The sequence below is a fragment of the Rosa chinensis genome, chromosome 1 (assembly GCF_002994745.2).
Source record: "Rosa chinensis cultivar Old Blush chromosome 1, RchiOBHm-V2, whole genome shotgun sequence".
In the NCBI taxonomy this organism is placed as follows: Eukaryota; Viridiplantae; Streptophyta; class Magnoliopsida; order Rosales; family Rosaceae; genus Rosa; species Rosa chinensis.
Window position 1 is genome coordinate 36141520 of NC_037088.1, and position 18303 is coordinate 36159822.

General features: G+C 36.3%; 1 long non-coding RNA gene across 1 annotated transcript; it reads left to right on the plus strand.

Moving 5' to 3' along the window:
• Nucleotides 1–723: 723 nt before the first annotated feature.
• LOC121052146 lies at nt 724–3043 on the plus strand. The gene is made up of 4 exons (XR_005808184.1): nt 724–1012; nt 2065–2173; nt 2597–2656; nt 2902–3043. It is a non-coding gene; the product is annotated as an uncharacterized LOC121052146 (long non-coding RNA).
• The last annotated feature ends 15260 nt before the right edge of the window (nt 3044–18303 follow it).

The following is an 18303-nucleotide window of genomic DNA, read 5'->3' on the forward strand; positions in this document are numbered from 1 at the left end:
TTCTAAACACAATAACATTCTTGAGGTTTGTGGCTTCACAGATGCAAATTGGGCTGGAAATATCACAGACAGGATGTCGACATCAGGTTACTTTACCTTTGTGGGAGGTAATTTGGTTACATGGAAGAGTAAGAAACAGAAAGTTGTGGCACGTTCTAGTGCTGAGGCCGAGTATAGAGGTATGGCTCATGGAGTGTGTGAATTGTTGTGGCTGAGAAATCTGTTACGTGATCTGGGTTTCATACTCAAAAATTTCATGCAGTTGTATTGTGACAACAAGGCAGCTATTGACATATCACAGAATCCAGTACAGCATGATCGTACTAAGCATGTGGAGGTTGATCGTCACTTTATAAAGAAGAAGCTAGATGCCAAAATCATTAGCTTTCCTTTTGTTCCAATTGAAGAGCAACTTGCAGATGTACTTACCAAAGGAGTTTCCAAGAAGGCGTTTTATGACTCACTAAGCAAGTTGGGCATGGTTGATGTATATGCGCCAACTTGAGGGGGAGTGTTAGTGTGAGTCTTTGTTCCCTATTAGGAATAGATTACAAGGGAATATATCGTTGTAACTACTTACCTTGTAAGTGTTGTGTAGTACAGTTGTAGTACGATTGTAACCTGTTTATATACACCACAGAATGGGTGTGATAATATATCAGAAATTTATTCTCTCAACCTTGTTCTATTTGACTGCAAGGTCATTCAATCAAAGATTCAAAATCATTCTCTTCGACTCTATCAGGTAAGGTCATTCAATGTATCGCCTTTTTTGTTTTCTATGAACTGGGTGAGTCTTCCTTTTGTGATTCCTCTACTGTGAATTGATTAGGGTTTAGTTATTCAGTCGTGTATGAAAGGGGAAGGTTGTGGTTCATCTTTACTCGCACCAATAGCAGCACTGAGCGGCCACAGATTGATTGAAAGGGCAGCCCCCTTAAATTTAATGATTGTTGAAGATGTTCAGCTGTGTGTTTGCTGTAAATTCCTAATTGCAATTTGTAGTGACCTGGTATGTGCGAGTCAACCCCATTTTGTGCTTCTGGAATTGAATGCAAGAAAGTTAGTCTTAATTTCATGAAGGCATTAGTTGTAAACATCAAGTTTCCCTATCCTTGTCATTGCTTCAAAAACTACAGCAATTGGAAGAAAGTTTGAAAATTCATATTGCCTTTGTCAAGTGATTAAAGAAAATTGACTTGAGTGCATTAAAGAAAACCAAGAACGGGAACTTTGATTTGTGGGTATGTTTGTCAAGTATATTGTTTTAATGAGTGCATTCTTTTTGTCTATAATTTCCCTTTTGGCTGTTAAATTGTTAGTAATGCCTATATGATAAATTCCACAGTGACTTTTCTATTGATACTGTTTTTATTGAAGAGTGAAAAAGATAGTATTTGCTTGTCTTGTCTTGGAAGATTTGTTTTGGTGGATTTTCCATGACTAATTTTCTTGTTTAAAATTCTGGCTTGTCTGTGATTTTCCATAAATGTATTTGAAAGGCATAGCTGTTCAATTTTGAAAAAGCTGTTTCTGCAGAACCTCCTGATGATATCACATTTGAAATCCCATATATTGAAACCCCTGGTCTCACTCAATTTTAGAGTCCTGTTTCTGTGGATGAATTTAAAAGTGTTGTGTAGTCCATTGGTTGCCTGCACGTTAATATTTAAAAGCCTGCAATTTCTTTCACAAGGTCTCAAATATCGCAGAGAATCACTAACATTTATTAGATGCAGATATGAGTTTGCTCTGCAATTTAAGAAATACGGATAAGCTGGACTATACGGCTACATATAAGACCTGCACCTAATACTCTTATAGGGGGTTCATATATATATATGGTTGTTAGGAATTTTTTTTTCTATACTTTATATCTACTTCTTTAATTGAAGTTGAAGATAGTTGTTGGTATTAATTTGACCCTTGTTTTAATTATAAGGAATTGGTATTTGCTGCATTATAAGCTTCTGAGGTCTCTTTAACAGTCCATAATGCTTTTCTCTGAGTGGAATCATTCCTAATGGATTAATTCATACCATCATTAACCCCCACCTCTTTTAGATTTGTTTGAACAGAGAGCTAAGGTCACTTTCTATCTAGTGAATGGGAGGCTACTAGAATCGAAGCATTGCACTGGATTTCCAACCTTCTAAACAGACATCGTATTGAGGTAATCTGGAACTTGTTTGCATGGTTGGATGTAATCATTTTTCAGGGAGGTACCAATTGCACTATACTTTTGACTTCCTAAAAGAAGTTTGTATTGAATGAATGTATGCTTCCTCTTTCTCTCTTTCATTTTAATTTTGGAGATGGCATGCCTGGTTATGCTTGTATACGTATAGTATTATTTTAAATAGGACTGGTCAATTGCCTGACACTTCGGTGTGACTATATATCAGATTGATCATTATGATTAGTCTGTTTATGGATACTAGGTTTATACAATTTTGTATTGTTTATTGCTTGTGTGTGTATCCAACTATAGTATTAGGAGATTTCAGTTGCATTTTCAATACAAATGATAGAGTAGGAGGATCTCTACATTTAAATTATTCTTATTTATAATTCGAAAATTTTATTACTAATGTAGGGCTGAAGGAAGCACCATCAAAGGGAAGCACTTTCACTTGGACAAATAATCAGGATCCAGGTACTAAGATATGTGCGTACTTTATAATTCTATTTTTTTTCCCTTTATGTTTCCTCAAGCATATGTCAATGTTCAATTCCCATTTTCGGTTCTGATCACAGTCCTTTAGTTTTTTTATACCAATCTGAAAATTAGATAATGATACTCCCCTTTTTAGGTATCAAACTCATTGGCTAAAACAATCTGAATTCATAATATTTATTTTAAAATCATGTGATTCATAATATTTTAATATTTCTCTACAGGGTATTGACAAATAACTTATTTTATGAATGAAGCCTACGCATTATGAAGAACAAGGTGTGTAATAAAGTATATTCTTATAATAGAATTTGAACCATTATAATTGAATAATTTCCTGACTTTGGTGATGAATATATATATATATATATATATATATATATATATTTTCACTCTTATCCATTCAGGTCAGGGGCGACCTATTATTGGGTTATGGAGAAGGAAGTCAAGATAATTCATTCATATGCTACTCTGTACTCATTAGATATTTAAAGATTTTTCAAAAATCTTGCATTTGACTATTTGAATATGTATGACTAGAAAATTGTGTTACGAATCAATGGTTGTTTGTTTTTAATAATAATTCAATTGTGTAAATACATACCATATGACATGAAAGATGTCACAAATGATATTAGCGATGATTATAAATAGATCCTAGTATGTGTACGATTTTACATGCGACATTTGATGCATGTGTGAAATGAATTCAGATAAAATATGACTTTTTACGACATAAACACCAAACGTCGTAAAAAGATGTCAGATGAAATATGACTTTTTACGACGCCAACCAAACGTCATAAAAAATATTAGATAAAATATGAGTTTTTACGACACCAACCAAACGTTGTAAAAATAATTTTTTACAACGGAAAAAAATGTCGCAATATAGTGTTGCAAAAAAATTATGAAATCCAACACAATTATTTATGACGGACGCCGAATGTTGTAAATCCGTCGCAATAACTTTTTTGCGACGGGAGACAAATGTCGCAAAAGCCTCTGGAGTATTTGCTACGCGTTTTTTGCCGACGCTTTGTTATCCGTCGCAAATGCTTTTTAGCGACGGATTTTGTATTATTTAATTGCGACGTTTTTGTACCGTCGCAAAAGATCTCTTTTTTTTATAGTGTGTGTACATCTAAAGATATATATTATACTTTAATACTGGCCACAAAGAAAAATAGTTTTTATTATTTTATTTTTTTCATAGTCAAAACAGAGAAGAATTGTAATGGGTTCAAACAGTTACATACTATTTATAGATTTGTGAATTTGTTTTTTTTTTTTTTTTTATGAAAAGAGATCAGCCCATTATATATATTCAGCAAGCAGTACAAAAACAAAACACCTCTATGGGGTCGACAGAAAGAATCGTTCCTTAGGGAACCCTAAAACCTATTCTGAAACAAGAATAAGATCCAGGAAACCCCTAGTACACCCACCTTTTAGGAAACCCCTAGGTTTGTGAATTTGTTATAAGCTAGTTATTATTTATAGGTTTATGAAGAATTGAGTTATTTCATTGTACTGGAGTTCAACTCTACGTGCTATGGCCCTACTCCTCTTAGCTTGTTTCTTAGGTCTCGTTTGATTCACGGAAGGGAAATCAATTCCCTTGTCTTTCCCATGGAGAAGGGAAACTGAAGTTCCTGTCAGGTTTCATTTTCTCTGTTTGGTAAAGCAAGGAAAATATTCAGGAAAGACCATTTAATTTTCCTTCCGATATTTGGTTGGTGCAGGAAAGGAAAGTAAAAATATATCAATTTTTCAATAATACCCTTGTATTTTAAAATAAAAACAACATCATAAAAATTCAAAAGTGTTAAAGGAAAAGCACATTATGTGCCTTCGTCAAAGAAACAGACGAAGAGAGAATCAAGCAATTACAAATCACAGCTCAATCAGCATTTAGTATCATCAATGTAATTGATATTTCCGTTGTAATCCTATCCCTATATAAAGGGGTTATGAATGAAATGAGTAGGCCAATTCCAATCCATTTTTACTTTAACACGTTATCAGCACGCTCAGAGCCAATAGCCAAAGATAAAAAAAAATTCCTAATTTTCTAGTTTTCTTTCTATCGAAAAGAAAAAAACCAAAACCCCAAAAGTCTGAATTTCTTTGTTCTTCCCATCGAAACCAGAAGAAAACAAAACCCAGAAGTATGAATTTCTTTTCTGGACACCCACGTTTCCCCTCTGGACACCCAAGCCCCACACGGACCTCACCTCGACCCGACCCGAACTGGATTTCGGTCTGGTTTCCGTTCCCAGCTCTGACGCGGTCCAATCCTGCTCACCGGCGCGGCCTCATCCTGCTCGCCAGTGTCCCAGATCGACTTCATCTTCTCCAGTCGATCACCTGCAGCCCACCTTGTTTCCAGTCGCTCGCCTTCGTTTTCCTCCAGCAACAACCCGAGCGATTCCGCCTTGCACCTCCGGTGTTTGCAGTCGCAGCCCAACCCACCTGCAACGGCGCTGCTCCCTCGCCCAGCCCAGATTTGCGTGCGTTCATCATCCCAGCCTTGCAGCAGCACCGATCGCGGCAGCAAGCTTCCGATCTCGTCGCTGCAGCGCGCTCCCTCCAGCCTCGGCCTCAATCACCGGCGCGGCCTCGTCCAAACCGACCTCCATCTTCCTCTGCCGTGTGTCTTCAACCTGCTACGTCAAAGAGAGAAAAGAAAACCAGAACGAAGAAGACGATCAAAGAGAGAAAGAAAAAAAAACAGTGTGACCCGGCCCAAGAAAAAAGTGGTAATTGAAAAAAAAAAAAAAAGGGCTCTGCAGCCCAGAGAAAAAAAAAAAAAAGAGCCCCTGCGGCCCAGACAAGAAAAAAAAAAAGAGAAAAAGGCTTGCAGCCCAGAAAAAAAAGAAGAGGAAAAAAAAGCAAAAGAAAAAAAACAAGGCCCACTGCTGAAAAAAAAAATGAAGCAGCCAAGTTTTTCTCAAGTCCAAAAACATCGCTACGCACGCCTGCATCAACACGCGCGTGTACTAGGATTGTTTTCTCGACAACAAGTATGTTCTCCTTTATTTATTTATTTTCATACTCTGATATATTTTTATAATTAGACCTTTTTGAGCATGTTTAGTTAGGTAATTTTAATCATTTTAAGCATGCCTTGTTATTTATGTTTTACATAATTATGTTTAAGCATGTTTTAATTATGCTATAGTTTATACTTTATATTGAACATGCCATATATATTTTATTATATATTATTTATGCAATTGTGAGCATGTTTTGTGAATTTTATTTACTCTTATATATTCCTAAGCATGCGTTTATGTTATGTTATTGCTTATTTTACGCATGATATATTATTGCTATTATTATGTGTAACATATATTTTGGTATATATTTATGAAATTTGAGCATGCCATGTAATTTATTTTAATATATGCTATATTTTCATTATTTATTACGTACTATGATTATTACTTGTTTAGAATGCTATACAACATATAAACTCCATTTTGCCATGATAATGAAAATTCATGAGCATTATACATACATACTTACCGTGATAATGCATTTTCACGTAGCATCGAAAAAAAAAAATGTGACCATTACGAATCTTGGTCTTGAAATCTAATTCATATGTTTGGAAAATAATTCACGTGGATGTCTTTATGACTGCGTAATTTATATCTTCCCTCTTGTTTTATGTAGATGGCTGATCCAACTCGACCTGAGTTTGACATTTTGGACTCAGAAGGACTTGAGTACCATCGTTGGGTTTCCGATGTAGAAACTGCCTTTGTGGCAAGAGACTACACTGCCACCATCAAAACTCCCACTGACCCCAAAGACGATGGACCGTCTGATAAGGTGAAAGCAAATGCCTTAATGTTTCTGAGGCGACATATTGATCCTAGCCTCCGCTGGGAATACCTTCAGTTGAAGACACCCAAAGAACTGTGGGATGCCCTTAAGGGACGTTTTGGGAACATTCATGACACATTGCTCCCAGAACTGACCGTTCAGTGGAATGAAATCCGCTTGCTTGACTATAAAAGGGTAAATGACTTCAACAAGAATATGTTGCGCCTAAAGGCACGTCTAAATTTCTGTGGAAGGGAAATCACAGAAGATGATATGATCTACAAGACTCTTACCACCTTTCCTACTTCTACTTTTATACTAGCGAACCAGTATCAGTTGGAGTATGACAACAAAAGAATCACAACCTTCAATAAGTTGATAAGCCTACTGCAAGTGGCTGAGAGACAAAATAAGATTCTCTTGAATAACAATGCCAGGCCCACTGGGACAAAGAAAATTCCCGAAACTAATTATGGAAAAATGAAAGGTGGAAATAACTCCAATGCAAGGGGGTTTAGACGTGTTGATCCCTACCCACGTGGCAACCATGCACCACGTGGAAAGGGACATGGGGATCATGGAAACAAGATGCAAAAGGAAAGAGTTGGCAATGAACCATGCTATAGGTGTGGAATCATTGGGCATTGGTACAAGAACTGCCAAGCAAGCAACATAGTTGCAGCCAATTACAAGAGATATAGGGAGTCTAAAGAACAAGAAACTCACTATATGGAAGAAGGAGGCCATGACCCAAATGTCAACCTCACAATTGCATACCTCAATGGCAACAAGGAACTTGCTCAGTCAATGGATGCACTAGATTTTGACTGACCTGCTTTATCTATTTATTTTCCAAAGACAGTTGTGAAGGCATAATGCCCCACTTTTACTTAGACTATTGTTTTGGTCTTAAAGTTTATTTTCAATCATGGATTGATGAATAATATTTCTGAACAAGACCTTGATTTAATTATCATTGGCTTATTAATAAATTTTGAATTTTATTCTAAAGCACTGAATTTATTCAAATTTATTTCTATACACATATTTACATGGTTTGAAATAGCACTACAAAGATGTAAAGCAATACATCTAGAAAAGAGAAAAATTATTAGAATGAAAAGAATATCATTCTACACAAATAAAAATACTCTAAAGAATATGAGATATATTTAATGTCACAAACGCTCTGTATGCACCAAGAGCTAATCGAACCTTGTTAAGTTTCAAAGATATTCATGCCAACCGTTATCATGTAAAAACACACTATGAGAATGGAAATGAATACATTTATATTACCTCTAATGAATGTGGAAGGAAACACATTCTAGAGAAACTTATGAGTCAATCTAGTGGACTGTACCTCACTACGATTCGGATCATTGAATCCTATACTATCACCAACAATGAAATGTGGGACACTGACTCATACAGGCTTTGGCATGACCGCCTAGGGCACCCCGGTCGTGACATGATGATCCATATTTTTTATAAAAAAAAACTCATATGGACATCCCTTCTTTCGAGTGAAACAAAAAATGGGACAAAAATCCGTCACACTGCAAGGTGTCGGTTCTAGTATGGCTCAAATGCAGTCATTGCCTTCTGAAGTACCAGAAGCACTACCTCCCTCCCATTATGCCTCATTGACTATCTCAAAGGCACATCACTCGTTTTGCAAAGCCTGCTCTTTAGCAAAAATAGGATTGAGACCTTCCTATGCTAAAGATACAAAACAAAACATTCCATTCTTACAAAGGATACAAGGAGATATCTGTGGACCTATCCATCTAGAATGCGGACCATTCAAGTACTTTATGGTTCTGGTGGATGCTTCGACACACTGGTCACATGTGTTTTATTGTCCACAAGAAATGCTGCATTTGCAAAACTCCTAGCACAGATTATACGTTTAAGGGCTCACCACCCTGATCACCTTATCAAGTCTATAAGGCTTGATAATGCTAGAGTTTACATCAAAAGCATTTGATGATTATTGCATGTCTATCGGGATTGATGTAGAGCATCCTGTACCCCATGTGCACACACAAAATGGTCTCGCAGAAGCCACCATCGAAAGGCTACAGATGGTGGCTAGGGCATTGGTTATGCAGACCAACCTGCCTATATCTGCATGGGGTTATGCAATATTGCACGCAGCTTTACTTATTCGTTTCAGACCCATAGCTAGCCAACCATTTTCTGCGTACCAGTTGGTAATTGGATATGAGCCTGACATTTCACACTTACGCATATTTGGTTGCGCAGTATATGTGCCTATTGCGCCCCCACAGCGGCACCACAATGGGTCCTCAAAGACGATTAAGTATTTATGTTGGATACGAATCCCCAACAATTATCCACTAATTGGAACCCTTGACAGGCGATCTCTTTACCGCTAGATTTGCGGATTGTCACTTTGATGAGACAGTCTTCCCGTCGTTAGGGGGAGATAGGAAAAAGCATTTTCCAAGGGAACGACAGGAATTGTCGTGGTTTGTTCCCACTCTGTCTCATTTTGATCCCCACACTTCATAAAGTGAAAGTGAAGTGAAAAGAATAATCGATCTTTAGAACGTAGCAGATTTGATGCCTGATGCATTTACTGATATCGTAAAAGTGACGAGATCACATATACCAGCTGCAAATGTGCTTGTAAGGTTAGAAGTCCCCAACAAGGGGCACGGTGCCGCAGATAGAGGCACTGCAACCGCACTTAGTGGAGGTGTGGTTGAGGCCGTGGCTCCCCAAGGAAGAGGGGGAGGTCACTTGGTTCGATTGACACTCACCCAAGGAAGAAGAGGGTGAGTAAGGCACAAACCAATCATCAATGTATAGAATCCCTCTCATGAGATTGTCTCTGATTATAGTTATGTCCATGAATCAATACTGGAGGACGCTCCGATGTTTGAAATGATTCCAGAGAACAAAGAAATCTCAAAGGATTATGAGAGTGCGTATGAGTTGATAGAAAGATCTTCCATACACATTGATGATGTATACTGTTGCTCAAGGAATCATAGAGCACGATGATATCGAACCACGCTCTGTTGAAAAATGTCAACAAAGAGCAGATTGGTCTAAATGAAATAAACCAATCCAGGTAGAATTATATTCTTTGACAAAGGGACAGGTATTTGGTCAGGTAGTGCTAACCCCACCAAGTGTAAAGCCTGTAGGACATAAATGAGTCTTTGTCAGAAAGCGTAATGAGAAGAATGAAGTCCTGAGGTACAAGGCTCACCTTGTAGCGCAAGGTTTCTCACAACGCCCTGGAATTGACTACGAGGAGACATACTCTCCCGTAATGGACGTTATAACGTTCCGCTACTATGTTAGCTTAGTAGTTTCCGAAAGACTAGAAATGCAGCTTATGGATGTGGTTACTGCATATCTCTATGGGGATCCAGATTCAGAGATATATATGAAAGTGCCTGATGGCCTTACATTATCCAAGTCAAGTGACTCTAAATCACGGAGTGCGTTTGGAATTAGGTTGAAACGCTCACTTTACGGATTAAAACAATCCGGGTGGATGTGGTATACCCGTCTAAGTGACTACTTGATTAGGAAGGGATATAAGAACGATGAATTATGCCCCTGCGTATTCATAAAGAAAATAAGTTCCGGATTTGCAATTGTAGCAGTATATGTCGATGATATGAACATAACAGGTACTCTTGATGAAATAAGAGAAACCGCGAGCTATTTGAAATCCGAATTTGAGATGAAGGATCTTGGGAAAACTTGATTCTGTCTAGGCCTTGAACTAGAACACCGAGTTTGTGGAATACTAATCCACCAGTCTGCATATGTCCAAAAGTCAGGCAATATAACATGGACAAAGCACACCCTGCTAGCACTCCCATGATCGGTCGAAGTTTGGATGCAAGGAAAGATCCATTTCGTCCAAAGGAAGATGACGAAAAGGTGTTGGGAGCTGAAATTCCCTATCTAAGTGCAATATGTGCATTATTATACTTAGCCCAATTTACTCGACCAGACATTGCATTCTCACTGAACTTGTTAGCTAGATTTAGCTCAGCGCCAACGCAGCGTCATTGGAATAGTATCAAGAATATTTTCTGATACCTAAAAGGAACCATTGACTTGGGACTGTTCTTTCCTTACAGAGAGACAAGAGGGACAGCAGATGGAACTGCAATCCCTAAAGGAAATGTTGATGGTGAAAGCGCCACTCCCTACACCGAAATGCCAAATGACGTTTTGGTTGGTTTTGCTGATACTGGGTATCTCTCTGACCCACATAAAGGTCGTTCCCAACCTGGTTATGTATTTACCAGTGGGAACATGACAATATCTTGGAGATCAACCAAGCAAACCCTTGTGGCTACCTCCTCGAACCACTCAGAGATCATTACTCTAAATGAGGCGGTTTGTGAGTGTGTATGGTTAAGAGCTATCATCACACATACTCGAGGGAATAGTGGTTTAAGTTCTACCACTGAAGAGCCTAGCTACTTGCATTAATAAAGATAATGCAGCTTGCATCGAACAGATGAAGCTAGGGCATATCAAGGGTGATAATACAAAACACATATCGCCAAAATTTTTCTACAATCAGCAACAACAGTCCCTCCTCAAGATTCAAGTGAATCAAGTAAGGTCTGAGGAGAATGTGGCAGATTTGTTCACCAAATCATTGCCTAAGGCCATATTTGAGAAACATGTGAAAAGCATAGGAATGCGAAGACTTTTCAAGCTCCCCTGATTAATGTAAGTATCAGGGGAGGTGTAGACGTCAGGGGGAGTCTAACACACACATGTCATACTCAAATGTAAAATGTGCGTTGTGCTCTTTTCCTTCGACCAAGGTGTATTTTTGTCCCACAGGGTTTTTATTGTTACTTGGCAAGGTTTTTAGTGAGGCAACAACTCATGCACCATTTCATCTTTGACTTGGCACAAGGGGGAGTGTTAAAGGAAAAGTACATTATGTGCCTTCGTCAAAGAAACAGACGAAGAGAGAATCAAGCAATTACAAATCACAGCTCAATCAGCATTTAGTATCATCAATGTAATTGATATTTCTGTTGTAATCTTATCCCTATATAAAGGGGTTATGAATGAAATGAGTAGACCAATTCCAATCCATTTTTACTTTAACAAAAAGTACACCCATTTTTTATGCAAGAGAGGGTACTGTTGTCCAAAACTTTGGTAATAAATGCTAGGAAATGGGAAGGGAAAATCAATCCCATGGAATCTAAGTGGAATGATTTTTCCTCATACTTTCCCCTCTGTTAGGAAAGTATTTCCGGAGTTTGTGGTTACCAAACAAAGGAAAGTAACTTTTCTTTTCTGAGTCCTCAATTCTGCGAACCAAATGAGGCTTTAGTTCAGCTCCTCCCTCCTGCGTGCATGTGGGATTTATAGAGCTCTTTCTGTTTCATAGTTTCTGCTGTATTGTTATTTGTTTCTAATACAAGTTCCCAATTCTACAGGCTAATGAGTTTTGTTAGAATACAATTAATTTCTATAGAATTTCTGTTACACATGTACCTGGAAATCCATGATATATATGACGGGAATACATGTAAGGTTTAGTTCCAGATCGATGACATTCAGGTTATAAGGATGTGAAAGGCAAAGTGCTATTTGCATGACTCCTCACCTAATTGATCGATCAGTAACCGATATCAATCAATATATAATTCCTTTTTATAGAATTTCTCTTACACATGCACCTAGAAATCCATGATATGTTCCCATCATGTAAGGTCTAGTTCCATATGACCATTCAGGTTATAAGGATGTGAAAGGCAAAGTGTTATTTGCATGATTCCTCACTTAACTCATCAATAAACGATATATATCTAGCGGGTGGACCACTTGCATTTTCAATTAAACTAGATTTGTCCCAGTTTTACACAGAGATTTCTTCACCATCAAATCCACCTATCTGCTAATTCATATATGTTTAACGTTATGTACAGGAAGAGTACTAAATTTAATAATTTATAATACCATTGAATCAAATTTCTCGATAGCTAGTACATATAGCTATTTCTATTGATCTAATACGAACCCTTATTAATTAGTAGAAAACCTAGTTTTAAAAAGAACCGATATTTACATATAGTGGTTGTTGTACGTGGCTCTATGATCGGGTGTAATGAATGAAGGGTCAGTGTGTTGTTGGAAAGACTTGGCTTTGCAATGAATTTCCGATACCAAATTAAATTTTCTTGGTAGGAAAACTATGGTTCTTTTAGAAAATCAATATACGATTCCTTTAGTAGGTAAGAAAATGAAAAAATAAAAATTTACAAATGAAAGGAGAGCAATCGCTATGATCAACGTATGTACATACATTCATGAATGTTTGTTCCCCAGAAATTAACCTCTCAATCATTTTGTACAACAACACTTCATGGTAGAAGTGACCCACATTTTTTTTTTTTTTTGAAAATAAATTTCATTGAATCAATTAACGATTACAATCGTTTCGAATGACATCCCTTATAAATTCGGGAGCTATGACAAACCAAGTTTGACTATCACTATTTCTTAAAGCATGAGAAACAAATCCATGAGCTACTGTATTTGCTTCCCTTGGTACATAATTAATTCTATGTACAACGTAAAAAGTAAAGCGGCTTGTTTATCAAAAAGTCTCTATTTCATTTGTCAAGAAAAATATATCTATTCAATAAAAAGCAAATACAGTGACATGTACTAATTTTGCTAAATTATAAGAACAAAATGTCAATAATTAATTGGATTGATCAGGATCCTCTCTTTGTTTATCCTTGACTTCAATTCTAGGCCATCGATGTAATATCCAAGAGCTATCATATTGACACATCAGCAAATAATCCTAAAAGCTCATTTACTATTACTTTTTAATGCCAAACGCCGAATATTTAAACAGCATTTAGATGGACGGTAAGATTTGTTCATTAAACTTTCAATTTTGGCTCATCAATGTATTTGGAATTTAGGCTCCGTTTTTTTGTTATATAAAGCACGTTTATTTAACATATTAGATAGACTTGATGTTTGGTGAAACAATAAAAAGGTGCGGTATAAAAAAATTCAGGGCCGTTTACCACTTTACCGCGATTTGAAGAAAGCAAGAAGCAGGTAAAGTCCTGCTTTTTACCTGGATTTCCAACCTCTTCTTCTCTCTTTAGAAGTTAGAACCTCCCCTCACGCTTCGTCCTTCTGCTACTTCTTCTCTGTGATCAAATTAAACACCCTTTGTTATTATTTGGTTATTTTTTCTTGTTTTCAGTACACGACCTTCCCAATTTCTTGATATCCCCTTCATCTTAATTTCATCTTCTTCCTTCACTTTTCCTCCTGGCTCAATTCCATTCCGATCTTAGAATAAGCTTTATGTTCTAATTTGCTCCCAATGGCTTTTTAACTTACAAAGTCTCTCGTTGATCTAATTATGCTTGCTCTTAATTTAATGATTGTGTAATTTTTGATGGTTGTATGTATTTTAGGAATTTTCTTAGGTACCCCGGGTGTTTTTCATACACACATTTTGTTAAATATTTTAGACTATTGAATTAACAATATATCCAATAGTCCAAAATATTTAAAATTTGGTAACATGTTTAGCCCTTCGCCACAATGTGTTATCATATAGGTAAACCATTATATTTTAACTAAAACCATGTATGTCCTTATTGGTGTAATAAAGTTCTCCCTTGCGTACTAAAATATATACTGTGTAATTTCCATGGTCGAAGTCGTAATTACTTTCAGTCGACGTAATTTACTACAAACTACAATAATTAATGTAAAAGTGATAATTTTTGTTCTAATTATACTAATTATTCCACCTATAACCTATATACTACGTTATGTACAATTTAACAAGTGTGACAACAAATTGGTTGTCAGAGTGGTAAATCTTTATGTTATTATCATTAATGAAATGATTACTTCAATGACCATGTACTTTACCACAATTCACGACAATTGATGTAAAAGCGGTAATTTTTGTTCTATTTCTAGTAATTACTCCACCTAAACTAATGTACTAGTTTAGGGATAATTTAATAAGTGTGACAACGAATTTGTTGTCTAAATCATTATGTTTTTATCATTAATGAAACCAGGGGCAGAGCCACATTAGGGCCCAGTGGGTCCTGTGCCCCACTGGAATTTTTCCATATAAGTAGTATAGAGTTTCAAATAGTGACTAAATCCCGAGTTGATGTAGTGGCAGCTGTTTTTTCACAACTACTTATGTAGCTTCAGGTCTCAGGTTCGAGGCCTCTTGCAGCATATTAGAGTAATTTTTTTTTTTTAACATTAACATCATTATTTCTTATAATTTTAAAAATCAAAGACAAAATATGTTACCATCATAAAGAAAACTATAAATTTGATTAAAAAATATATAATTTTTTTAAAAAGATAATTGATATTTCCGTAATTTATTAATTTTTATTAAAGTTTGATATATTTAAGTTTCAAATTTTTTTATAAAATTTTTGGGTGCCCCACTTAACATTAATTTCTGGCTCCGCCACTGAATGAAACCATTACTATAATGACTACACATTTTACCACAACCCACAACAATTGATGCAAAAGCGGTAATTTTTGTTCTATTTGTAGTAAGGATTAAATACTCGTTACTCCTCATACTTTTGCATGAAAAACAGTTTAGTCCAACTTTTTAAATTAAACAGTTTAGTCCTTATTCTTTCTAATTCTCACACAACAGGTCCTAAAATGACTATTATACCCCTCACTTTTTTCCTCTCTCTCTCTTTACATACATACATACATACATATATATATATATATATATATATAGTGTGTGTGTATATATATCTGTACATATATACATATACACACACACACACACACACAGATATATATATATATATATATATATATATCTATATATATATATATGTGTGTGTGTGTGTGTTTAGAGAGAGAGGCAGAAAAAATAAAAAATAAAAAGAGAGGAAAAAAAAGTGAGGGGTATAATAGTCATTTTAGGACCTGTTGTGTGAGAATTAGAAAGAATAAGGACTAAACTGTTTTTCATGCAAAAGTATGAGAAGTAACGAGTATTTAGTCCTTGTAGTAATTACTTCAAAAACTACATCATTTACAAGATTATCAACCATTTTACAATTCCTACAACATTTGTGTTGTGAACTTGGTAAAACAAATATTAGACCAAAATATATATAAGTACTCAGTATTATAAGGAGGTTCTCCATTGTGTTGTCCAATTATAAGTACAACACAATGTGTACTCAGTATTATAAGTACAACATTTGTGTTGTGAACTCGGTAAAACAAATATTAGACCAAAATATATATAAGTACTTAGTATTGTAAGGAGGTTCTTCATTTGATAATCAATGTTCTCCATTTGATAAAATTTTTCCAATTATGATATTTACATCTTTGACCACTCAATTACAATAACCACAGTAAGTGTGGTCATAAGTCGTAATTTTAGTTATACTAGGTGTAATTTATTATTTTGACAATATTTATTACATGTTTCTGAACAATATTACATATATATTACACTACTAGAATTTTGTTCATAGACATCACATAATTTAAATCGGTCAGACTTGCACATGATGTAAAAAAGTAAGTTAACATCGTTTTAGAAAAATACCGATTTAAATGTATATCACTAACATCGGTTCTTAAAATGACCGGTGTTAAAAGTTTTGTTTTAAAATTTGCGGGAACCTCATTTTCGTGGACGCGCTAAGTGTTTTAGTGAACTCAAGGACGCAGGTACTAAAACTTAAAATTTTCACACTTAGGAAAAAAAAACACTCTGCTCAACCCCAAAACTAAAACTCAAACCCTAAGTGGCTAAGCTCAGTCTCGACTCTGAACCTCCATTCTGAACCCATACTCAAGCTCCTCCCAAAACTCAACCCTAAGCTCAGTCGAACTCACCGTCATTGTTACCCTAGCTCGTCGATCACCTCCTTCATCCAGTCCTTCATCTTACGCGCCTCCCACTACGACGACGACGTCCGCTGCTGCCCTTCATCAACTCTCGCTGCTGCCCTGCCCCTGCCAAACCCAGAATGTCGACGTCGACCAAGCATTATGCTCCAAGGAGGACGAGAACATCATCCAGGCTTTTCTAAACCGCGCTATTCCGTCTTAGTCTCTCTAATCGAAGCTCGGCGAGTGCAAGAAATCGGCAACGATTCTGCTCGAGTGGCTTCAAAGAAAGATTGGGAGGTCACTGGGTAATACAGGGTGACTCTCGAAGGTGCAGATCTCGACTCTTTAAGGAGACAGAGTAATCTTTGTAAGTATGATTGTTTTAGTATCAAGTTGTCCAACTTTTATCAAGTTCTTCAGATACAAAGTAGCCAACTTTTATGAATTTGGTACCAAATTGACCGACTGATAATACAGGGTAGCAACTCGAGTTCGAAGAAAAGCCCAACAGATTCCTCTATCGAAACGTCGTCGCTCCCTGAAGGATTTCTCTCTCAACTCGACCACTTCAAGTACTGCTCAGTGGATATTGTAATGGCACTGAATCGATGTGGGTTTTGTATTGGAATTTTGAGCAAGTAGTTGATGTTAGCTGGTTTAGAGTTTAGATAGATTTCTGGGTTTTTGTTGTGATATTTCTGGCAAACCCAATGTTACCTTGGGTTAAATGAGGTGTCGTTTCTCTTTGTTTTCAGATTCTTGGGTGAGTTTTCTAAATTGTGTTCTGTTTGCATTTTATTGTTGCAAAAATTTCAGCTTTTGTGTTATAGCTTGCTTAGCAATTCGAAATGGCTGAGAACTTGTTGACTTGCAAGCTTATTTGTTTGTTGAATATCTGAATATTGATATGTTTTTGCTTTGCCTGAATTAACTTTAGTAATGAATTCCTAGTATTAGCTATGTTAAAAGGTTTTGACTGGTGACTTGTAGAAACTCTAGAACTATTAGGCCATACGGAATGGTTTAGATTGTGAGAAATTTTGCTGAGCTCTGCATTTACTCCAATCTGAATATATGCTCCTTGTCTGTTGTTAGTCCGAATGCTATCTTTTTTGGTAGAAGTTGGTAGAGTTCATTATTGCCCTAGTGAAGGGGAGATGCAATGTAAAGCTATAGATGCCTCTCCTTTTTCTCCATTTATTTACTTTTATATATGTGGGACCTTTAGGAAGGCTTAATGTGTGTCTGGTCCTATTGAGTGACTATCCTCCTAAATAGTACAAGTGTTTCAACTACTCTTTCCTCTGATGGTTTTGTATATGACCATTATTAGAGACTAGGAATGTTACTTTCTATATTGGATGAAGCCTCTTTCTCTTATCAAATCAAACGATGTTTAATTGTTGTTGATGTAGAATCCAAATATGTGTTGTATGTAAGGACAGTGGTTAGGAGATTAAGAACTATTTGTATTTGGTAAAGGTTTCAAAGCTAATTATGCGATTAAAAAATGAAATTTGAAATGTCTATAAATTGTAACCCTATAACTGTGTCCATGAATCTGGATCAGTTGTAATTAATTATGTGGATTTATTGTTGTGGCTTATGTAGGCATGGTCGGCTATTCGGCGCGAGTGTCTTCTCATCTCCGATCTGTGTATGAATTTCTAAACCCAGCCCCTCTTTTTCTTTTTCACTCTTCGATGTTTTCAATTGTTGAGGATGTGATTGTTTTTGTTTAGAGTTTGTGGGTGGCTTCAAGAACGATGAATTTGTGCTGAAAGTCAAGTCCAGCTTGGGTATGTTCTCTCTTGCTTCCTTCTAATGTTTGTACCAATTGAAATTGTGAGCTATGCAATTTTGGTTTT